The 25,976-nt window shown below is 34.0% G+C and overlaps 1 long non-coding RNA gene across 2 annotated transcripts in view; it reads right to left on the reverse strand.

Annotated features, from left to right (window-relative positions):
* Nucleotides 1-373: 373 nt before the first annotated feature.
* LOC309868579 overlaps nt 374-25,976 on the reverse strand; it is a 31,085-nt gene continuing 5,482 nt past the window's right edge. The window contains exons 3-5 of one of the 2 annotated variants that reach the window (XR_014313734.1): nt 23,113-23,222; nt 21,371-21,473; nt 374-414 (exon numbers count right to left, since the gene is read on the reverse strand). This is a non-coding gene — a long non-coding RNA (uncharacterized lncRNA). Of the gene's footprint in view, nt 415-21,370; nt 21,478-23,112; nt 23,223-25,976 lie in introns of both variants that reach the window. The other variant, XR_014313735.1, reaches the window with a different exon arrangement.

A 25,976-nucleotide genomic window follows, 5' to 3' on the forward strand; every position in this document is an offset into this window, starting at 1 on the left:
GGAACTGGATCTTAAAAATATATGTGCAGATATAAACCAAGTTCTGCTTCTAGGATGTCCATCCGTTCTTCCTGGGAATTGAATTCCACTGACTGACATAATTGGGCCCTATCTGTTAAACCTGTTGTGTCAAAATCTTCTTGAAGTGTCTTCATTTACATATTTCAAACATTGCAGAAACAATCATAATAGTCAGTTCTGTCAGGACCCATTGTAGAATGCTTTCATTCTCTGATTGACAGTGATAATAATTGATACTATGGGTTCTTTATATTAGAATAGTTGTTTATTTGGCATAATATTCTAGAAAATGTGCACCAAAAATCCTTAAAAACGTTTTGGTAAAAGTAGATTCATCAATTTTTCATCCATTTTTCACTCCTGTCATCTCAAATGGTTTGGATCAAAATGTCCCTAAATTAGTAGACTGGAAAAAGAACAATCTTAGTTTCTTATTTCAGATATTTTCTGGTCTCTGTAGCCATTCCTCTCTGTAATCATTCACAGCTTACTGAGTGGCAGCTATACTTAAAAATATCTAAGAAGTTTATACCAAAGAAGATATCCTTTTCCCCCCCTTAGGCAATTCCTTAAACCTAATTAGAAAGACTTCACAAGACCATTTAGTAACTAAGACAACACATACATTACAAAATAGTAAAAAAAAAAAAAATGGTATGAAGTAGTAAATACTAACACTTAGGTAGTCCTTAATTCTTACTGCCTAGTCCCTACCTCTCATTGCCTCTGTTTTATAAGTTAAGATATTAGCACTAGTCAATTGAGACCTGTTTGGGGTTGTTTGAGGAGAACCACCTGCTAATGAAAAGATATTCCCTGCCTAATTTTTTTGTGAACTGGCCATTATATAAAGGAGTAAGATAGATGAGGGCTAAAAATATTATGGTTATTACTTATAAAGATGATACTAGAGAATGTGGGCAGTGAATTAACACAGAGTGCCAGAATTAGGCCAATTTGCCCAAATAGTAGAAGGGGTGGACAGGGGACAGGCCTCCTTCCACAGGGACAGAACTAAGCAGAGTTTGTGATCCCTGCAAGCATCTACCTGCCAGCAGAAAGAAGAGGGAGGAACTGGGTCTATGTTCAGTTTCTCCCACTAAACCCCCAGCCACACACACACACACACACACACAGGCACACACGTATGCACATGCAAACACATACATACACATGTTGCTGCTCCTCCCTCCAAAAGCAATAATAGAGGAGACAGCGAGAAACCAGGAATGCATAATAATGGAATTGACTGCACAAGTAAGGACAAAAACAGGAAAAGCATTTGCCACTAATTTTCTCCAGTTTTTTGTTCTCTTAACATCTTGAAGTTAATCATTACATCATTAACAAGATAATGTGGAAAGAGTTCTCTTACCTTATTTTTCAAAATGATCTCTTATTTTAATATTCTTTCTATACCACCATCCTGATGAAAAGATTCTCTTTATGTCCATAAGGGTGACCATGGGATGCTCTGAAAAAAGCTTTCCTATTCACTGACTGGGTCAGGATAATAATTCTTTTCTTGATCATTACTACAAAGGCCTTGGCATCAATAGCCCATTTAAATCAACCAGTAATAAACCTAGCCAAAGGAATGAATCCAGAATGGATATCAATGCAAAACTATTCCAGATGCAAATAGAGGGTTCAAACACCCGTTAGGGATTTCTTTTCCCTCTATTTTGTTCCATTGGAAAATTTCCGGAAGTGAATATATAGTAAATCTTTCCAAGCTTTGATAATTTATGTTACAACTAGTGAAAAATGTACATTTTTTTGCTTCTGTTTAATTATTCTCTCCGTATTTTATAGAACTTCTCTAAAGGATAGTTTCAAGTTCTATTGTTCGTGGTGATAGTTGTGTCTGTGACATGATTTATTCATGCCACGAATATTTGTTGAGATCCTAATATGGGCCAGATACTATTCCAGGCCACGTCTGTTATTTAATAATGGTTTTTAAAGAAACATAATAAGGAAAAATATGTAAACTAAAGATAAGAGAGTACAGAAGGCCTATTTTTGACAGAGAGGTCCTCTTCAAAGAGGTGGTAATTCTGAAGGAATGAAGTGAAGGAATGAGACATGAAGATGTCGTACTAATTCCACAGTTGCATGCCAGACAGAGGGAACTGCAGAGGCAAGGTCTCTGAGGCAAAGGCACAGTTAACAGGTAACTCAGAAGAGAATGTGGCCAGAGGTGATAAAAAGGGTTACATTTTTTTTTTTTAAAGATTTTATTTATTTATTTATTTGACAGACAGAGATCACAAGTAGGCAGAAAGGCAGGCAGAGAGAGAGAAGGAAGCAGGCTCAGTGCCGAGCAGAGAGCCCGATGTGGGGCTCGATCCCAGGACCCTGAGACCATGACCTGAGCCAAAGGCAGAGGCCTTAACCCACTGAGCCACCCAAGCGCCCCAAAAGGGTTACATTTTTAATATGAACTTGATATTTAGTAGTGAGGAAAATAATTGGAATATTTAACTGAAAAAAAATAAGGGGTTCTACAGTACAGATTGACTCTTTTCCAAGAGTCATCTGATTAAAGATCATTCACGTTTCTCTTCTTCAGTAATTTGTGAAAGCTTCATTGAGATGTTATTTACATACTTTACAATTCACCTATTGTAAACATATTATTTAGTGATTTTTTTTTTTTTTTTAGCAGATTTGTAGAGCTGTGCAATCATTATCTCGGTCCGATTTTAGAACATTTCTATCATCCTCAAAAGATCTCTCATGGTTATTTGCAGTCAGTCTCTCTTCCTAACTTCAGGTCCAGGCCTCCAGTAATCTGTTTTTTATCCTGATGGATTTGGGTTTTTTGGATATTTTAGATCTTTGGAATTATATAATACGTAGTTTTCCGAATTTGGCTTCTTTCACTTAGTGTACCGTCTTTGAGGTTACTCCATAAAGATATTAGCACGTGTCAGCTGTTTGGTTTTTTTTATTGCTGAATAATATTCTACTGACTGAATAGACATTTAGTTTATACTTCCACCTGTTGATAAAACTGGACTTTTTTTTTTTTCATGTTTTGGCTATCACAAATAATGCTGCTAAAACATTCACATTCAAGTCTTTGAGTGGACATATGTTCTCATCTCTTTGGTTGGATATCTAGGAGTGGATTACTGGGTTTCATTGTAAATTTGTGTTTAACTATTAACAAAATTGCCAAACTGTTTTCCAAAATGGCTATGCTGTTTTATATACCTATAAGCAGTGTGTGCATGTTCCAGGTTGTCTACACTCTAGACAACAATTTTTCATTGACTGTCCTTTAGAATCCAACCATCATTGTGGGTATCAAGTAGCATCTCAGTGAGATTTCAATTTGCATTTCTTTAATGATTAATGTTTTTGAGTATCTTTATATATAGATATATTTAGCTTTATCTTCTTTGGTGAAAATTATATGTAGATCTCTAGTGAATCTTTAATTGGAGTATTGTTTTATTAAGTTTTATGAGTTCTTTATATATTCTAGACATAAGTCCTTTATCTTAAACATGGCTTATAAATGATTTTGTCCCCAGTATGTGATTTACATTTTCATATTCCCCATGGTATTGAGGAAAAAAAGTTTTTAATTTTGATAAAGTTCAGTTTTTCACTTTGTTTTCTACTCTGTATCATGCTTTAAGATTAGAAAGGTTTTTTTTTTTCCTGTTTTCTTCTAAACATTTTGTGACTTTAGTTTTTACATTTAGGTCTATAATCAATTGTGAACATTTTTTGCTTTTGATGTGAGATAAGGGTCTAAATTCATTTTATAGCACATGGAAATCTAATTGTATCAGCACTGTTTGTTGAAAAGACTCTGCTTTCTCCTCTGAATTGCCTTGGCACGTTTGTCAAAAATCAATTGACTATAAATATACAGGTCGATTGCTAGATTCTCAATTGTGTTGTGATGATCTGTGTCTAACTTTGTACCACTGCCACCACATGTCTAGATCACTGTAACTTTATATTGTGCCTTGAAATAAAAAAAGTCGAAGTCCTCCCACTTTGTTCTTTTTTCAAACTTGTTTTTGTTATTCTGTGTCCTTTGCATTACCATATAAATTGTATAATCAGCTTGTAAATTCCTACAAAAAAGAAAAAAAGCCTGCTGTCATTTTTATAGGAATTGTGTGTAATGTGTAGATAAATTTAAGAAGAATTTCCATTTTAATACATTGACTCTCCCAATCTGTGAACATGGAATGTCTTTCTATTTATTTGTTCTCTAACTTCTCAGCAGTATTTGATAGTTTTCAGTATATGGGTCTTGCACTTCCTTTGTCAAAGTTGTGCCTTGATATTTTATTTTTAATGCCATTGTGGGTGAAATCATTTTCAGGTTATTTATTGCTGGTATATAGAAATATATTTGATTTTTGTATATTGATCTTGTACTCAGTAATCTTCCTGAAGCTAGTCATTAGTTTTGCTGTTTTGATCTACTCCTTCAGATTTTCTATTCATGTGATCAAATAACCTGCCCATAAAGGCTGTTTTACTTTCTACTTTCCTCTATGGATGACTTTTACTTATCTTAAGTCATGGCACTGGGTAAATGGAGTTTAAATGGAAATTAGGAGCACAGACATCCTCAACTTGTTCTTGATCTTAGGAGAAAGTATTCAGTGTTTTGCTATTAAGTATAATATTAGTTGTATTTTTTCCCCCTCTTTTTCTAAATGCCCTTTTTAGTGTTGAGGAAATTTCCTTCTATTCTTTGTTGATTGAGAATTTTTATAATGAGCAGTTGCTGGATTTAGTCAACTTTTTAGGGAGGGTGTGCAACCACTGTGATGGTCATGCATATTTTTGTCAATTGTTCTATTAATAAGGTGTATTATAATAATTGGTGTTTAATTATTAAACCAACCTTGCATACCTGGGATAAATTTCACTTAGGGTATATAATTGCTGGATCAGTTTGCTAATATATTGTTGAGAATTTATGTGTCTGTATACATGATGGATGTGATATGGTCTGTCATTTTCTTTTCTTGTAATATTCAGCTTCTCCTGTCTCTTATTTTTGGGAAGAGTTTTGGAAGGCTTGGTTTTGTTCTTCTCTAAATGATAGAATTCACCAGTGAAGCCAACCAGGGCTGAATTTCTCTTTGTGGGGAGATTTTTAATTACTAATTTTTAATAATTATAGGTCTCTTCAGATATTTCTGATTCTTCTTGAGTCACTTTTTTATATTTTGTGTCTTTTTAGGAATGTGTTCTATTTCTCTAAGTGTCTGATTTGTTGGCATTAAGTTTTTTATTAGATGCTTTTACAGTACTTAGAATTTCTATAAGGTCAGTAGTGTTATCTCCACATTAATTCCTGATTTTCATAACATGTGTTTTCTCACTTTTTATTTTGGCCAGTCTAGCTACAGGTCTGTCAGTCTTATTGGTCTTTTTAAAGAATCAGATTTCACTGATTTTTTTCTCTCTTGTTTTTCTATTCTCTATTTTGCTGAGTTCCACTCTATTATTTCTTGCCTTCTGCTTGCTTTATGTTAATTTGTCCTTTTTCTACTTTCTAAAGATGGGAACTGCAGCTATAAAATTTCTCTAACCACTATTTATTTATTTTTAATTTATTTGGGGGGTGGGGTGGGGCAGAGAGAGAGAATCTAGTGTGAAGCCCAGTGCAGGTTTGGATGCTTCACTGACTAAGCCACCCAGGTGCCCCTCTAAGCACTATTTTAGTTCACACTTCATTTAGTTTTCTCTTTGATTTATTCTTTGATCTTTGGATCATTTAGAAACATGTTTCTAATTGTCAAATTTTTGTTGATTTCCTAAATTTCTTTCTGTTGTTGATTTTAATTTAAATCCATTTTGGTCAGAACATACACTTTCTATGATCTCAGATCTTTAAATATCATTAAGACTTTTGTAATGGCTTACCATATGGTATTTTGAGGAGAATGTTCCCTTTGTACTTGAAAAGAATGTATATTTTGCTGGGGGAAGTGATCTATAGATGTTGGGTCAGTTTTTTGATAGTACTCTTCAAATCTTCTATACCCTTGATGATTCCTGTGTGGCTGTCTTACGAATTCTGTTTACATGGTGTACCTTTTTCATCAGTTTGCTTTCAAACTATTTATGTCTTTAAATCTAAAGTATGTCTCTTTGCTATTTGATTTTTATATATTTTATGTCTTTTCTTCTTTTCATCCTTTACTTCCTTTTATGTGGTAAATACATACTTTCTAGTGTCTTTAAATTCTCTCTCTATACATATATATTTATTAATAGTTGTGGAGATTACATTATGCATTTTATATGATCACAGTCTGGTTCAGATTAATGCTAACCTAATTCTTATACAGATATTGATTGACACTAGTCTAATTCTTACAAAATACAGAAACTGCTCCAATATAGCTCAATATCTCTGCCTTCTTTGTGCTATTATTATAATATGTATTATGTATATATACTATGCAATTAATAATACTCTATTATAATTATTGATTTAGGCAATTTTATGCCTTTTAAAAAAGTTTAAAGGAAGGGGCACCTGGTTGGCTAAGTGGGTTGGGCCTCTGCCTTCGGCTCTGGTCATGGTCTCAGGGTCCTGGGATCGAGCTCCGCATTGGTCTCTCTGCTCAGCAGGAAGCCTACTTCTCCCTCTCTCTCTGCCTGCCTCTCTGCCTACTTGTGATCTCTGTCTGTCAAATAAATAAATAAAATCTTTTTTAAAATGTTTAAAGGAAAAAGGGAATAAAAGCTATTTAAATTTTCCATATCAACTCACATATTTACCTTTTCTGGTGCTCTTCATTTCTTTTCATGAATTAAAGTTACCATCTACTTATCTGCTCTAATTTTCTTGCTCCATTGCAGCTTGATTTCCTCCACCTTCTTTATATGTACACACACTTACACTCTTATTTATATTTATATAAATAATTTCATATTCTATGAGTCTAAATTCAATTTTATAATTATTTTATAGTTATTTTATGAAATTACCTTTTATAAAAATAATTAGCGAATAATAAGAAAAAGCACTTATGTTTATGCTCTTTTTATAGTGCTCTTTATTTCTTTATATGGAATCAAGTTAACATTTTATATTATTTGCTTTCAGCTCAAAGGAATTTCTTTAGTATTTCCTATATGAAAGGTGTACTAATATTTAGTTCTCTCATTCTTAGCTCATCTGGGAATATCTTTATTTTACCTTCATTTCCAAAGGATAGTTTTGCAGGATATAAAAATCTCAGATAACAGGGCTTTCCCCCTGCCACACCTATGGTTTTGAGCATAGTTTATTATTACAATGATTACTTTATGCAGTTATCTTTTAAATTGCCCAAAAGAAACAAAGAGGCACATGTACATGTGTGTGCATGCACACAAACACAATCATGTATATTTTAACTTACATATATAATTATTCTATCCCTCTGCCTTTCACCTCTTTGTTTCTTTTGAAAATTCTGTTGTTAAACTTATTGTGGTTTCCTTTAAATGAGTCATTTTTCCTTCCTGCTTGCCAAATTTTTGCTTGTTCTTTCAATCTTAATAGCTTGACTGTTAAATGTTTCTAGATGTGGATCTGTTTTATCTATCTTACTTGATGTTTGTTGAACTTCTTGGATATAAAATTTATGTTGTTTTACAAGTTTTGGAAATTCATTGGTCATTATTTATTCAAATATTTTTTCAGGTGCTTTCTTTTCTTCTTTCATTCTGGAACTCCAATTACCCATATGTTGGTGCACTTAAAAGCTTTCCCCCAAGGGTTTTGAGGCTTTGTTCAGATTTCCTCAATCTTCCCTCCTCCCCTTCTTCTTAAGATTAGATAGTCTCTATTTATCTACCTTCAAATGAACTGATTCTTCTGGGTAGTCAAATCTATTGTTGAGTTCCACCAGTAAATTTTTTCATTTCACTTAAGTACATTTTTCCAAATCTAAACTTTCCATTAAAATATAATGATAATTTAACCTTTTGATTTTCTATACTTGATGAATTAATGTCAAGCTTTCTTTTCTTCTAAACTATGTTTTTCTTTTAATTTTTTGAACATAATTGTAACTGTCATTTTGTAGTATATGTGTGCCAAGTCCAGTATCTGGGGCCCCTAAGGGACAGTTTCTATGAACTGCTTCTTTTCCTCCAGTGTATGGGTCACAGTTTCCTGTTTCTTTGTATGTCCTGCTATTTTATTGTTAAAACTGGATAATCTGATAATATATTACAGTAACTCTGGGTTCTGATTTACCTCTTTTTCACCAATCTTTGGGAGTCATTGTTGATGTCATTGTTTATATTTTTAGTGATTCACCTGAACTAATTTTTTGGCTTTTATTTTGCCCTCAGTGTGCATTATGGTCTCTTCCTTGTATTTTTAATTAATTAATTAATTTTTCTTTAATCTGGTTTTCTAAGTTTTCCCTGGATCAGTTTAGTGATTAGACAATGATTGACCTGATCTTGTACTTAAATATCTTGTGTCAGTAAGACTTCTTTCTACCCTTTGTTAATGGATCTGTGCATGAGACAAGGAACAAAAAGTTCAGGCAGTTTATGAATCTGCCCCATCTTTTACTTTCTGCATGTGCAAGGACTCAAATTCAGGCAAAGCATGAGCAAATAAAATAGCTGAGGCTAGCTCCGTGATCTTGCAATCATGTTCAACAGCCTTCAAGACTCCCAGGGGATGTGGGAGTTTATCAAAGCCCATAATGGCTTTCTCTTTTGTTGGATTTCCCTACAAATTTTTTTACTGTCTCCAGATCTGCTTTTTGTCCCAGCCAGTATTGTGTGCTCATGTAAGCTATGATGTTGGCCTTCTCTGACTGTTTGCCACAGAGATTGCTATTGTTTTTGACAACACCTCAGGGCATGGGCCTTTTCAAGTTCTGTTCCAAATCAATTCTTCCCTGTCTGTTAGGAAAGCTGATGTTCCTGAGAGTTTGCCATGTCTGGGTAGAAACACAACAAAAGGAGCTGGGAGCTGGTGGAGAAGGTAAAAGCAGTTCCAGGATAAAATACTACACACACTTCCACTGGTTCCTGATATTTAGTAGGCTTTGTGTTTTGTTCTATTTTTGTTTGTTTGTTTGTTTTGAGTAAACATCTCACTACAATTTTGTATACCTTTGGTCAATTTTCAATAGCTCTGAAATGATTATTTTTGGCAATTTTATCCAGTTTTATTGTTGCTTTTTATGGAGATCTACTGAACCTTTTACTTAACCATGTAGGAAGGCTATTCTTCATTTCTTTTATAGTTAAAATTCACATATCAAAAATTCAGGCACCTTAAAGTATACAATTTAGAAGCACTGTCGTTCACAATGTCATGCAGCCAACACTCCTAGATAGCTCCAGATGAGACATTTTCATCACTCCAGAAGAAAACCCTGAATGCATTAAGCTGTCCTGCTCTATTCTCCCATACCACTAGACTCTGGCAACCACAAATCTGCTTTCTGTCATGGATTTACTTATTCTGGATATTTCATATCAATGTAATCATACAATATATAACATTTGGTGTCTGGCTTCTTTCATGTAGCATATTGCTTTTGAGATCCATCCACATTGTTGTATTTATACTTCATTAGTATTAGTACTCCATTCCTTTTTATGGCTGAGTAATATTTCATTAAATATATATTTTGTAGTCCTTTTTATCTACAGGGAATCTGTTCGAAGACCCCCAGTGAGTGCCTGAAACTATGGATAGTAATGAAATGTAAATACTATGTTTTTTCCCATACATACATAATTATGGTAAACTTTACAAATCAGGCATAGTAAAAAAATTAACAAAAATAACTAACAATAAAATAGAATATTTATATCAACATAATAAAGTAAAAGTGATATTAATATGTTCTCTTTTTCTCAAAATATCTTATTGTATATACTATGCTCACCTTTCTTCTTGTGATGATATATGAGATAAAATGTCTACATGATGAGATGAAGTGAAGTACATGACATAGGCATTCTGATGTAGTGTTAGGTTACTGCTGACCTTTTGATGATAAGTCAGAAGGAGGATTATCTGTTTCTGGACCATAGTTGACTATAGCAACTGACATGGAAAGCTAACCTATGTACCAGACAAGGTTTGTGGGGTGGGACTGCTATGTGTGTACTCATTTATTGGTGGACATTTGGGTTGCTCCCATCTTTTGACTGCCGTGAATAGTGCTACTATTAACACTCATATACTAACAATTATTTGAATATTTATCTTCAATTTTCGGGGATATATTCCTTGGAGTAGGTTGTTGGGTAATTATGTGTTTAACTTTTTGGAGGAACTGCCAAACTTTTTGATGGCAGCTCTACCATTTTACATTCTCACCAACAATGTGTGGGTGTTACAGTTTCTCCACATTCTTATCAGCACTTATTTTCCTTTTTTTTTTTTTTTTTTTTTTTTAATTACCTTAGTCATCTTTGTGAATGTGAAGCAGTATCTTGTTGTGGTTTTAATTTACATTTCCTTAGTGACTTGTAATGTTGAGCATTACTTCAACTTTCAAACTAAAATTATAGAACAATCCATTCTACTTCAACTTTTAAACTAAAATTATAGAACAATCCATAGATTAGATTTCAGGTCTCTGGAACTTAAATAGTGGTCTTTTCTCAGTACAAAAATATCTTCTACTATGTGTTACATGATATTCTTTAATGTCTTGAATTTGCCATTCCCTTTTTCATTTTACTCAAACAACTAATAATGCAGATCTATGCTGAATTAGTCATTCTAATAACTAAAATGAATTAAATAAATAAACTTTTCTATATATTTATAGTCTTACATTCTACAGATTTGAGGTGGCATATATCTCAAGATGAAATACATTAAAAGAATTTACATGGTTCAACTGATATTGGACTTTGTTCCATTAAGTTTAGTCTGCCACTGATAATTTTCACCTTTTTTTTCCAGTTATATAAAGTGAACAGGTCCTAGAGATCTGTTATATTACATAGTACCTACAGTTAATACCATGCTATGTATGTAAAATTTTTGCCAAGAAGGTAAATAGTATGTTAAGTGTTCTTATTACAAAATAATGATAATAAATAAGTGTTAAATAAGAGACTTTTGGGGGTGCTAGATAGGTTTATGGCATAGATTGAGGTGATGGTTTCACAAATGTATACTTATCTCCAAACACATCAAAGTTGTATATATTGATTATAAATAGATTTCTGTAGGTCAAAAATACACAATAATAAGAATGTAGATAATCCAATTAAGAACATGGGGGAAAATATTTTAGCAGACACTTCATTAAATAAGGTAGATGGCATAAAAACACATGAAAACATGGTCAGCACTGTCCGTTAGGGATATAGAAATTAAAACCACACTAGGATACCACTACCTGTCTATTAAAGTATCTAACATTAAATATATAAATAATTATGTGTGTGTATACACACGCGCACACACACATATATGCACACAATTTTATATACATGTACGTATATACACACACATTTATTTGTTGTGTGCTTTTGGAATTTATCGTTAGGTAGAAAAAAAAAGCAAAATGAAGAAATTTTTGCATGTCACCATTTAACCAAGGAAAAGGGGAAATGATATTTAGATATCTAAATATTTGGATCTAGATATCTTATTTACATAACAATCAAAGGCATACCATATTTTTCTATGAACGGGAGAAATAGAAAGGGGTAGAAGCTAGGCTTTTCTACACATTATTTTGTAGGTTTGCTTTTACTCTATGTAAACACATATTTTTTGAACAATATGTGTAAAGATTAAAAATGGGAATTATTAATTAATTTAAACAAAATTAACAAATAAAAATAAAGGAAAGGTCCACTTCATAATCCATACCCAGAAAAATTAACTAGGTGAATAATGCATAACTACTATAAGCAGGATATTCGCTTTAATGTACTGAGTGCCATCCTTGTAATTAGGAATTTTAAAATAAAATCTGATTACCTTTGGAATTTAGGTAGTGAGCATTGCTGTTTTTCCTTCATATTTGAAGATGTGATTATCTTTTTTTTCCTGCTGTTATAGTTGTAGCAATTTAACACCACACAGATATTAATAGCTTTAACTTACTAGTAACGTGAGTAAGCTTTTTAAATATGTTTTCTGTCTGTCCGTTTGAAGAGCATGGTTTTAGATGGTCTCCATTTAACCTTCAGTACTTTTGGTTCATATTGAGCCACAAGAAAAAGATAATTTATAAAGGATTGATAATAGGTCTTGAATGTGATTACTCTTTGGTTATTCATGGTGAAGAACATATGTTATCAAATAGTAAAGATGAAGAAGGTAGTAAGTGCACCATCTCATTCATTTCATCCATTTTTTCATTCATTCAGTCACTCAAGTAATATTTCTTGTATACCTAGTATATGCCAAGTGCTCTACTGGTATAGAAACTCGATTGTGAGAAAGGAGTAATCTCCTTCCAGTCATGGATTTTTCATTCTAATGGGGACCAAGTATATATTAATCATATAATCACACAAACAAACAAAATGTACCCATGACACTGTGTTCTGAAGCATAGTTTCACAGAGCTGTAGCTCTGTGAAGAGCCATAGGAAAACTTTTTCTAGGGAATGATAACTGAAGTCTTTAAGTTAATTAGGCAATGAAAGGGCAGGAAGACCTTTCCAGATAGAGGAGATACTATTTGCAAAAATCGCATGACAGGGAAGTATGGTGAGGACTCATGTGACTGTTTCAAAGAGTAAAGAGAGCATGGGTAAAGATCAGACTGGAGAGGCAAAGGTGGGAAGACTGTGCTTCACCTTGTAGGTTCCCATCCAAAAATATGGTATATATGATACTGCATGATATAATCAGATTCACTTAAGGAGAATAGTTCTGGTTGCTCTCTCAATACTGAAAGAATGTGGAACATCAATGGATAAGAACAGAAAAAATAACAATTAGTCCTTCAAACAAGTTGTCATGGTGCCTGGATGTGGATGATGGAAAGGTGTGTTCCGAATAGAGACTTTAAAGAAGGATAATTTCCACCCTTGGATTAGAAAAAATACATATATGCCTGAGTTGGTTCAGGTGGGCAAATGAGGAGTAATGACAAATTAATTTCAATTTCTCTCTCTGAGGCATTTATTTTTTCCATTAGTATTTATATTCATAATATTTCTTGCTATATGGCAAATATATACATTTAAATATCATGTCCTCTGTTTCATTTATTATGTGGCTAATAAAAACTTAATAGACACTAATTGTTGTCAAATTTGCCAAGAAAAGACTCTCACAGATCTTGTTAGTTTTTAACATTCTGTTCATTTTGGAGCCTATAATGTATCCCCAGCAGAGACTGTGCTTGGAAGCACCAGGGACTTCTTGGAAGAAAATATACTTGACAGATCTCAGGTCAAACTATAATCATCCTTTAAAAAGATTGATTCTGGACATACTGTAGGTAATAGATATATTTTTGTACTGTTGAGATTTATGTCACTTTGTTGTCCAATTGTTCTAGACACTTTGTCCATCAAATCATGAGCATCTACAGAGATATATACAATAACAGCTTGTTTTCTTATATTAGACCACTTACACAGAAAATGCTTATTCTGACTCTTTCATATCAAGAAGTTTTGGAAAATTTGCCACTGTACCATATCTAGGGACCATACATGTGAACATATTAGCCTATCAGGAAAATACCTCATTACTTTTTTCAATTTAGAGATCTATGTCTTGCCTACTATCCCCCTTCCTCCCATACCTTACCCCTCTATGCTAACATGTGAGTTTTCTCTCCTGGAAGAATGAGTACAGGCCATCAGAAGATAGGGCAAAATTGCAGAGAAAATGTAATTGATATTACATTCCTTGAATATGGGAACAATCTAAAGAAAATAAAGCCATTTATTTAGATATAAAGATGTAGATTGTATCTATATCTATCACTCATTCGTATACTTTTGGGTGGAGGGGGCATTCTGCTTTTTCAGTTTTTACATGGCAAAAGGGCTAATTTATTACTGCTCTCTACAATTTGAAAGAGATACTTGAAAATTTTTTCATATAAGAAAAATTCAAGTAATAATTCCTCTTATTTTATTATTGCTAGTCTTCCTTCATTTTGCTCAAAAATTTCCTCTCTTCACCATCTCACTTATTTCATTATTCCCATAGCTTTACCCATTCATTTCAGATACCTTACTTATGATACATCTTTGTAGAAGCACTTTATGTCTATTGCTTTTTAATTTTTCTCTCTTTAGGGTAAATACCCAATAGTGCAATTGCTGGGTCATAGGGCAGTTCTATTTTCAACATTTTGAGGAACCTCCATGCTGTTTTCCAGAGAGGTTGCACCAGCTTGCATTCCCACCAACAGTGTAGGAGGGTTCCCCTTTCTCCGCATCCTCGCCAGCATCTGTCATTTCCTGACTTGTTGATTTTAGCCATTCTGACTGGTGTGAGGTGATATCGCATTGTGGTTTTGATTTGTATTTCCCTGATGCCGAGTGAATAATTCTTTACTTCAAATAACTAAAAGAATTTTCTTAACCAGAAGATTTTAGAAAAAGCTGTTTTTTCCCCTCATTTTTGGATCCCTTCTAGCTTTGGGAGAATGAGGAAGTAGGTAGGGCTTTGTAAGGGGAAAGGTTACGGAGTCTGGACCACAGAGGTATCTGAGAGAGGTATGTGGCTGGTTGACAATCTGAATGAAGTTGTCATGATGACAATTTGGAGTATTGACAGCATTTACTTGCTTTGCTGCTGAAAAAATAAACATTGTGTCCTGGAATGACTAAATATACTTGTGTATTCTTGAACTAGATTAAAGGTGAATAGTGGGGCCTGGGTGGCTCAGTTGGTTAAGAGTCTGACTCAATCTCAGCTCAGGTCTTGATCTCAGGATTGTGAGTTCCAGCCCAATGTGGAGACTACTTTGAAAGAAAGAAAGAAAGAAAGAAAGAAAGAAAGAAAGAAAGAAAGAAAGAAAGAAAGAAAGGAAGGGAGGAGAAAGAAAGAGAGAAAGAAAGGTAGATGCTAAAATGTCTATGTGGGTTTTTTTGTTTTATTTTTTATTTAATTTTTTAGTATTAATTTTCTGATTTACTGACATTCTATTCTTAAATATGGCTTGTTTGTTGTATTTAAAGGGAAGCAGTTAAAGGGAAGCACAGTGGTGTCACAGTGAAGTCAGCTTGTTAAAACTGAAATTCTATATGTCTTTGGTCTTCTATTTAGTGTTTTGAACACCATCAAGAAATGTGAAGTGTTTTATGGTGGTGTAATTCCAAATTGGCTGAGATATCTAACCAGTGGACTGACTGTAGATTATCACAAATGAGGATTAAGTGTTCAGCATAGGAGTGGAGTAACGTAGTAGAATTGTCCCAATCCTCTGGATGGGTTTAATGATCAGTATGCCCATCAAAAGGGAAGAAGCAGAGAATAACAAAATGGGAAGTAAGGTGTGGTAACAGTTTTGTTATTGCTTTTCTTTCTTCCATGTTCTCCTGTGCAAAGTGGTTCAGTAGAACTGTTAGCAGCGTAAGTTGTCTCTCCTCAGACATGCTTTTACGGTTGTGACATAGAGCTATCTAACTTTCCTGTGGAACTAAAAGTTTCCTTTGGCTTTGAGATACTTGATATATAATGGAAGGAGAGTTTCCTTTCTTCATGAGTCTAAAATTATTGTTACACAATATAGACCTCAAAGAAGAAATTATGTAAAAAAATGTATAAATTTGAATGGCTACCCACAGCTGTATTCTTAAGAGTTCTAGAGACAATTGTTTTGTGACAATTTATAGAATGATTATTCTACAATGAGAATAAACTCATGGAAAATTTTTTTCTTGAATATTAAATGCATTTATAGAATGGATAAAAGATATTAAACTTCTGGGTGACTAGTTATTATGTTAGTAATTCATATTATAAAAGAAATCATTAATGGCTGCTTTGCAAATGGTGTTTTAAATCTTATTTTTAATAGCTTGTTTATTTACACAATTTGACTTTGAAACAATGTCAATAAATATGGTCAAATTAAATTAATTAGAGGAGGAATCTTTTATTGTGGCACATCTGTGCACTGTTTCTGGGTAAATTTTCTGAAGTAATATTTACCTGAGGACAATAAAGAGAAAAATCTAGCTTTTAAAAATGTCTCATTGTTAACTAAAGATTTTTTTTGTAACTGCTGATGGACCAAACATCAAAGCTCCTCAGAAAATATTTAGAAGCTATTGAGATACAAATTTTAAGGAAGTTTATTAAGGAAAGCACTTGTTTTTGTTTTCCTGTTTGTTTGTTTTGTTTTTTAATATTGATCAGGGTTTCTGGGACTGTAAATTTATTACTATTTTTTATTTAAAATTATAATTTTTGTTTTTGTTGTTGATGATGAAGGCCTAAAACATTATATGTGTGCAAGAAATACAATTTTTAGAAAATTGCATAGGAGAAAAGAAGTTTTATATTGCCTCTTTATTTCAAGAGCTAAAGCCATTTTTTTCTTTCCAAGTTTATGCTTAAATTCCAGCTAGTTAACATACAGTACAATATTGGTTTCAGGTGTAGTATTTAATGATTCATGACTTACAAACACTCAGTGCTCATCAAAAATGGCCTCCTTACTACCCATCACCTGTTGAACCCATCCCCCTGCCCAACTCCCCTCCAGTAACCTTTAGCTCATTCTTTACAGATAAAAGTCTGATTCTTGATTTAGAGCTAAAGTCATTCTAACAGTGACACCTGGAAGGTATCAACAAGGTGATCTTGAAACCAGACTAAAATGTTACTGGAGAGTTATGGATTCATCCAGGAATTTACATTAAAATGTAATGATTAGTTCTATATTATTTGTGTTTTATTCTCTTAAATACTCAATCTACATAACTATACAAAATGTTAAAAAGAAAAACCTGGGTACCTGGGTGGCCCAGTGGGTTAAGCCTCTGCCTTCCTCTCAGGCCATGATCTCAGGGTCCTGGGATCGAGCCCCACATTGGGGTCTCTGCTCAGCGGGGAGCCTGCTCCCCACCCCCCCACCTACCTTTCTGCCTACTTGTGACCTCTCTCTCTCTGTCAAATAAATAAAATCTTAAAAAAAAAAAAACCCAAACCTTTTATATTCATCTATGTATGTGGCTCCTCTATTTGAGCAATTGTGTGAATGCATTATTTTATTACCAAATGAGGGAGAATGAAGTACTTATAGTAGTTGACTTCTATGACAGTCCTATGAATTTTCTAGTAGCTACAAAGTGCACTTTCTTTCTTTCTTTCTTTTTTTTTTTAAGATTTTATTTATTTATTTGACAGAGGGAGAGAGATCACAAGTAGGCAAGAGAGGCAGGCAGAGAGAGAGGGAGAAGCAGGCTCCCTGCCATTCGGGGGGCTCAATCTAGGACCCTGAGATCATGACCTCAGCCAAACGCAAGGCTTAACCCACTCAACCACCCAGGCACCCCCAAAGTGCATTTTCATACAGATTTACAATTCCTTATTTGTAGTTCTGAGAGCTTTTTGAAAGTCATTTTATCACTGGAAATATGTATTAAGATTTTTGGTAATTAATTTTGCAAAAAACCTAAATGGACAGACAAGGGAGTGTTTATTAGTGTGAATACTCATATATGTCATGGCAGACATATCAACATATTTGATTATGGGATACTGTCCCAGAATTCATTGGTAGTGCATTGTATATGATATATGTGCCATATTATATTTCTATAATCCAATTTTTTCAGTATTATGGAGCTGATTAGGCTTCAGAATTTGGATCAAGACTATTATATTAATCATAGAAAACTATCAAAAATGTTCTAGTCTGATCTGATTACTTTTCAGACTTTCTAATGTAACATCTTTCATTTGTTCTTTATCAAGGCTTCCGCCTTATAGTAAGTAACATCTATTCAGCAAACACCACTGAGCACCAATTATTTTCTAGGCACTTTGCTAAAGAAACAATATCTGTGCCCTAAAGAAGCTTAGAGACCTTTGTTAACAAATAATACAAGTGAATATATGGAATAATAGAAGCAGTAGAAGGTACAGAAGGGTAGTACAGAATAGGAAGAGATAGGGTGATGGCTCTTCCTTGGTATAGAGAGGTCAGGGAATGGATGAACGGAACAGGTAGAGAACTAGAGATGGTTTCATAAAGAATATGATGCAGTTCTCAAGGTACAACACAGTTAAAAGTAAACTGAGCATGACACAAATGTGAGGAGCAACATGGTGTTTGCACGGAAGGAAGAGTGATCATATTGAAAAGAAATGATGAAGAATGTAGTGGGAGATTTGTCTGATAGAATAGGCAGTGATCAGATCGTCAGGGTCCTTGATTGCCACACTAAGGAGCTTGGACAATATTCTGTTGATAATGGGAAACTATTGAAGGTGAGTGCTGTGATCCATTTTGCATTTTAAAAGGATTTCTAGTGAAGCTTTGTGAATATGGACCAGACAGGAACAAGACAGACCATTTAAGAGAAAAATGCATTTAAGGGGAACAGATGCTATAGTCTGTAGCAGTCTTTTGGTCCTGATTTGTCAAAACCTATCTCCCTTTCTTTTTAGTCCCTATTCCCCCTCTTTCTCCAATTCTCTCTCATCATTTTTCTTCTCTTTTTTTCCCCTCTTGAAGTATATTATGGTTAATAATGATACTCTCTTTTCATATGTTTTCAAATCTAATCAGTGTTTGCTTAAATAAGTTTTCTCTTTGTATTTCAAGGTCTTCTCTAACTTTAAGCATTTCTGATTTTTTCATGTCATCTTTGGTGACAGATCTCATGCCCCTTTTTTAGATGGCTTTAGTGTTCATGAACTGTCCTTTCAATACCCTACACTTAATTCTGACACTTAGTTACATGACCAAACCCTCTTCTCTATCAGCACCAGTAATGTCCCATATCTGAAATCATAACTTCTTTTTCAAGACTCTAACTGCAATCTTCTAGTCCTCCAATGAGGCCACATAGGATGACTCCAGGAAACACTATCCACATTTTATTTTATGTGAGCACAGTTCTAGGAATTTAATACGAATGACTTCCCCTGGTGTAACATAAAGGAAGCTTTAACTTTCTTGTTTCAACAGGACGTGCATTTCGGTCTTATAAAATTTCATTCCTTTAAGTCTTTTTTTGTCTCTTAACCCATGAGTTCCTCCAACTTCACTTAATTCTCTGTTGATTTCAGACCCATTTGGATATCACTTCTCCTACTCTTCTAAGCGCCTTCAAAGTCCACTTTGCTTTTTTACTACATCCACTCTGGTTTACACAAGCTTTTCTGTTTCTCTACCTATTAAGCACTTCTGAAGGAAATCATGTAATTGTTTTATTAGTGTTTGCCAATCCGTGTTTTTTTTTTCCTTCTTCTCCCTCCCACATCACTCTTCAAATCCTTTTGCTTGACCTTAGAGACATATATTTCCTGTGATCCAAAGAACTTAATCCAAAATATTGAATGCAATAGACATTAATTTCCTCCAGTCCCTACACTATATTGTCCTAACTTTTGCCCCACTGGTAGACTCCAGTCTTTGCTGACTCTTTCTACTCTACTTAAAATATAAATGTTGGGGTTTCCTTGTCAATGCCCAAGCTCTCTTCTTTCCCTATTTATTCTCCCTAAATATCTTCATACAGTCTTGTATACCAAAACGCATTAATAGTACGATGACTCAAATTTTTATCAGGAATCCAGCTTTCTCCCTCAAATTTGCAGATTGATACAGTCTGCATCTCTACCCAGATGTCTAGTAACAATCTCAAACACAGGCAAAATAGAACTCTTCATTTGCCCCACAACCTGCTCCTCTGTTTGTCTTCTCTATCACTATAAATTGCACAAGCTTCTAGCCACTTTCTCAATGCAAAAACACGTCAGGTATTGATTTTTATCTTCTGTCTTTCCCATGCAGTTACCAAATTCTTTGTACTACCTCCCCAAAGATAACACATAGTCAGTCACTTTTCTTCATTCTTGTTACATTGTTTTCGCCAAATCACATCATCATTTACTTAGATTATTATAATAAAATCCTGTTGCTCTTCTACTTCCACTTCCCCCCCTTACAATTAATTGTCCTATCACATAGCAGGCAGAATGGTCTTTTTATAATGTATATCAAATAATAACTACTTCTTGCTTTAAACATTTCAATTAATTCCCATCATTTATTTTACCATGGCTTTCAGAATTCTCTGTGATTTAGGTTGTGGCTGTCCCTCTAAGACCACTTTGTACTACTTTCCTTCCAGCCTGCTGGCCTACTATGTTACAGCTCTACTGGTCTTCTTACATGAAATACATCAAGCTTGAACTCATGCTTACTTCCATTAGTGGTCCCACTGGATTACTGGCATGTACTTCTACTAATTTCTGCATTATTCGTTTCTCTTTGTTATTCAGATCTCAACTTAAATGTCTTGTTTTGAGAGAGGCCATCTCTGATCACACATTCTGGACACCCAGTCACTCAAGATCACAATTATTTTAATTTTCTGCATAGCACTTATCATCATTTGATTATTTTTTCTGGCTTATTTAATAGGTTTTTGGTCTCCCCTTGTTTTTCTTATTTTCTAGTGTATCCACACCTTCTAGAATAGCACTAACACTTAGTAGGCATTCAACAGCATGTTAAGCCAACCCCTGAAATTAGCATCATTAACTGTGATAGAAAGTAAAATCTGTTCATTAACTGAACTCTACAACATTTTGTAGTTGAGAGAAGAATGTAAATAATCCTCTTTTTTTTTCTAACAAAGAGTTAAGAGTGATTTTTTAAGATTTAAATCTTTGATTAGCACACTCAGAAGAGAAATTTGAAGTAGAATTTTAAACTTTTTTTTCTGGAAGAAAATGGAGTATGAAGAAAAAGATTAACTAACTTGATAAAGTCTGTAATACATACCACTGAAGGAAATTAGATGAGGGCTTTGATCTCAAACCTGTTTTTTTTTTTTTTTTTTCTCCTAGAACATTAAAAGGACGGATCCATGGGTAACTTTGAAAATTTGGTACCACCTCTAGTTTATTCTACAATATTCTGTCACTTGAGTGGAGAAAAAATTATATTGATGAAATAAAAGATCCTTTAAATTAGCTGTTTAGCATCATGTAGCTCAGTCAGTTGACTGACCAAATTTTTCATTTTCTCTATGGAGTGATGAATCATCCAATCAATGAAAGACATATTTTGGTCTTCTAATAGTATATTATGAGTCATATAATAAAATAATTGTTATTATTGTTACATTTTCACATTAACTGTGGCTAACTTAAAGTGATGAAAGACCCTTGTCCCACACGATTTCTACTTTGTACCTGTATATTTAGATTTCTCTCTGCAAACTTCATGAGGACAGGAATTTTGTCTTATGTCTTCTTTGAGATTACATGAAAGCCTAGCATCATGTTCCAATCAAATCTTACTGGACAAAAATAAAATGCAGTTAATATATAAGGTAGATTAAAAATGGATCAATGTTTTTAGTCTGATAATTTCTTTGGGAGATAGAGTAAAGGCCCCCCAAGAGACCCACATCTTAATACCTGTAACCTGTAAATATGTTACATTACAGAGCAAGGGGGAATTAAAGTTGCAGATGAAATTGAAATTGCAAATCAGTTAAAATGGGGAGATCATCCTGGATTATCCAGAAGAACCCAGTGTGATCACAAGGCCCCTCAGATGGAGAAGAAGGAGACAGAGAGATAGTATACTGAGAAAGACTCGTTTTGCCGGCTTTGAACTTGGACGGGGATCATAAGACAACTATTGTAGGCAGTCTCAAGGAGTTATAAAAGACAAGAAAATGAATTTTCCCCAAAGTCCTCCAGAAAGGGGTGTTGCCTTGCCAACATCTTGATTTTAGCCCAGTGAAGATCCCTTTTGGACTTCTGACCCCTAAAACTATAAAAAAATAAGTTTGTGTTGTTTTAAGCCACTAAGCTTGTGGTAATTTGTTAAAACAGCCACAGGAAATTAATACAGTTTTCTTTTGCTTTTCTTCTCAGAAACAAAAAATAAAAAGGGGCATTTCAAGGAAGGGGAGTGGATTGTTTCTATGTGTATCTATGAGGGCTTTTCACTTAACAATAGCATTTTAATTTCTTCAAGTTCTGTTTGTTCATTGTACAGACTTCTTGGATCACATACGGTGAGATATCATGGACAAACCTGGGCAATGCAATTTAATTACAAAGTTTAAGTTACATGCTTTTAGTATGGATGTCAACTTACTGGTTTAAAGAGGGAAATGTATAATAATAAAAATACATTAAAAAACTAATCATCTTGATTCCACCAATTTAGAATATGTAGCTGTTTTATAAGTGCTGGGCAGCAGTTTCTCCCGTTGAACAAATAAAAATGATGCAAATGAAGTTTGTATTTGAGCTTGCAGAGGGGGTACTTATAATACTTAAGAAAATGAATGATTTTAAAATACTTTAAAAACACATACTTACAAAGAAACAACTGATGTACTAATTACGATTGTTCTTATCTGTCCTTATATCAAATGCCTACCCAATATTTGCTAAGCAGTATTTTCAGCCTTCGGTTTCCTAGATGCACTGTAAAATCCAATTTAAGCAGGGAGTACTAATTATTGAAAGAAGTAAGTTTGCAAGATGGAAATGTGTATAATTTGAAATTTCCTCTTATTTTGGCATTTTCCATTATTCACTCATTCAAATAATTTCTCCCGATCATCTCCGGTCTCAGACATTGATGGTGAGATCCAGGATGACACATCTCCACCCTGTCCTCAGTACTTTCCTCTAACTGGTGATCTGGGCACTCTGCTCTTCCCCAAAATGCGCTGCATTCTTTCTTCTGGAATTGGGAACACACTGTTCCTTTGTAGGAAACATGCCTGACCTCTTTCAGACAGCTCCTGCTTCCATCTCTTGGTGGGTTTCTGAGTCAGCTTCAGTTTTGAAGTCTTCGTCTAAAAAGCTTTCCCAGACTTATCCAAGGCTAAGCAAACTGTTTCTCCTACGCTACTTTGTACACCTTGAAGGTGCCTGTAATGCAAACTTACTCCTATGTTAGCACTTACCACAGCGTGTTGAACTTGTCTCTTCACAGCACTCAATTTCTGGAAGCTTCTTTAAGGCAGGAATTGTATCTTGTACATTGTCATCTTTCTGATGCTTATCACAGTATTTGCTAATAGGTATAAGAGGGTTTTAGTAAATAGTTACTAAATAATTGAACCAATGACTACGTAAGAGGCACATAGAGAAAAGGATTATTGAGAGAAATCAAAGGAGGTGAGGTTGTTCTTTAAAAAATATTCTGAATCTATAGTCCTGGGGCTTAAAAATAATTTAGAAATTATGCTGGTTCTGGCACTGCCTCAAATCATTCTTGAGGATTCTGATTTCCCAAGCTACACACTGAGTTTTATTTTATCTTTTAATTTTGTTTAACTTTATCCCAATTCATTGTGTCTTAAAATATGTTTAAAGGACACTAATGTATACTTTATCTTTAAAAATAACTTCTCTGGCTCCACATGAAATAATGTGGCAAGTAATAAATTAGGACAACTTTAAGGAAAGCCTAGCTTGTAAGTTCTATTCGATCACCATCTATACTGCAGATATCTCATTTTCTGTTAAAAAAAAAATGAGAACCTCTTTTGTATAATAATATTTCATAAATTTAGCTTTTCATAGATTTAGAATACACTTATAATTCTATGTTAATAAGGCTTGAGTGCATTCAGTAAATGATTTTAGATTTATTCTTTTATGGTATTTACTTAGTTTATATGGTAGTCACACAATTTCAGCATAGGAAGGAACTATGCTGCTCATTTGGCCATCTCCTAGTTTTATAGATGAGGAAAACTGATTCTCTTTTCTGGAATAACCACTCAGGTGGCCTCAGATAAGAGACATAAATTTCAGTGAGCAGTCTTCTGATCCCATGATTATTCACATTATCCTAGAATAGCATTGTGCTACCATTTCACGATGCTTTGGTGAAACTCAACTTCTGATCGCCAAGTATGACTTGAGCTTTGAAGGTACCAAATAGAGATTGGACACTGAGGGAAGCAGAGATGTTTACAAATCCCAGAAACACCACAGATAGTCTATTCCAATCCCCATCACTGATAGTCAGTTGGAAGGAGGATGCTGTCTGCCCATTTCTAAACATAAAGACTCAAGGCTTCCCATAGGATCTTGGCTCTCGCCACTTAGTTCAACACAATGAACTCCAGATCCAAGTGATTGGTAAACCTGAGTATTTTCTGTTGCTTGCTCTCCAGGATCAACTCAGGTTCTTGATCATGGTGTGTTGGTTGTTTGCAAGAACTTGAAAAGGGCTGGCAAAAGCACAAAATGATGCATCTGCTGCCCTGTTCCACAGAGTAGACAGTGGCTGTGGCTACTGAGTACTTGAGGTGTGGCTAGTCTAAATTGAGATATGCTAAATATGCACTAGGTTCAAAAGCTTAATAAAGAAAAATGAATTTCAAATAAATTACTTTTAAATAAAAATTACATGTTGACTTCATTATGTCTTGGATATATTGGGTTAAATGAATTATTAAAATAATTTTTACCTTTTTCTTTTATTTTTTTGAGTGTGGCTTCTTTGAAAACTTGAAATTATACATGTGATTCACACATATATTTCCACTAGATGGTGTTCCTTTAAGGAGTAGAGTAGGCAACATAAAAACTACAATATCAGTGACTGGTACCATGACTCTCAGTCACCAAACCATGATCACCATCAACTATATACCATGAGGCATTCCTGGTTATTAAGAATGGATGATCACTGAGGGGCTGTAAATGCATTCATACAAGTTTCTGAATTTGAGAGAATTATAAGCTTGTGAAATAAAAACAGCAATGATTCTCCATCTGCACTGTCCAGTTTTCAGTACTATACATATAAAGGAAGTGGGAAAGTTATACCCACTTGAATGTTGAAAGCATATCATTTCTTCCCTACTTCAGTTGCGGATGTGGCATCTCGCCTAGACTGAGAATAAAAATTGTGAGGTAGGGCAATGCATTGTTCTGTAAATCATAAAAATGGGTTTTTATGGAAAGTAGGCAGTTTATGGTTATATTCATTAGAAAAACTTTTCCCAAATAAATTACCCAAGTCTTAGAATTAGAGTTCAAGCTCAAAGTGTTCTTTAGTACTCACTTCCTTCTCAGGGAGATCATTCTATGTACATATCTCCAACAATCACGCTTCATTAAATTTTCTGGATGCTGATCACATATAGAAAGTGCTATGGTCTCTGCCTTTGAGGTAGTATATTATAGGACTTCTTATATTATTAAATCAATATTATATATTACAATAGAATGGCTGTAAATATTCCAGTGACACAGGCAATATTTTCACATATAAGTTATATAAGGAACTCTAGTTAATTTCTTTAGCAATTGTTGAGGACAGTAGTAGAAAATGAAAATTTTATTTACAGACTGTCAAGAATAACTATTGGATATTATATGATAATCAGAAAAATGAGCACCAATTTGACAACATTTCTGAGTCTCTTGAAGAAATATACCTAAGAACTTTCTTCTTGGAAAACAAACAAACAAAACAAAAACAGGCAAACAAAAGTTATCCTATATTTTCAGGATTCTTCACTCAGAAATAATTTTTTACAGGCTACATTCAGTTAGTTCTTAAAAAAAGAAAAAAGTAACTAAATCCAAGCTGCTCAGAAATGTGTGTGTGTGTGAATAAACTGTACACAGAAGAGTAATATATTATGGTGATAACCAAAGAATAGTTAGTTACTGTCGAGAAACTCCCTGATTAGTATCAATGGTCTATGTTGACTAGAATTTGGTCCATTACAAATTAGGAAACACAGTTGAAGAGCATCCAATCCAATAAAAAAACCCAAATCTATTTTTGATTGTTTACCTATCA

This window comes from Mustela nivalis (genome assembly GCF_964662115.1).
Source record: "Mustela nivalis genome assembly, chromosome: 7".
Lineage (NCBI taxonomy): Eukaryota > Metazoa > Chordata > Mammalia > Carnivora > Mustelidae > Mustela > Mustela nivalis.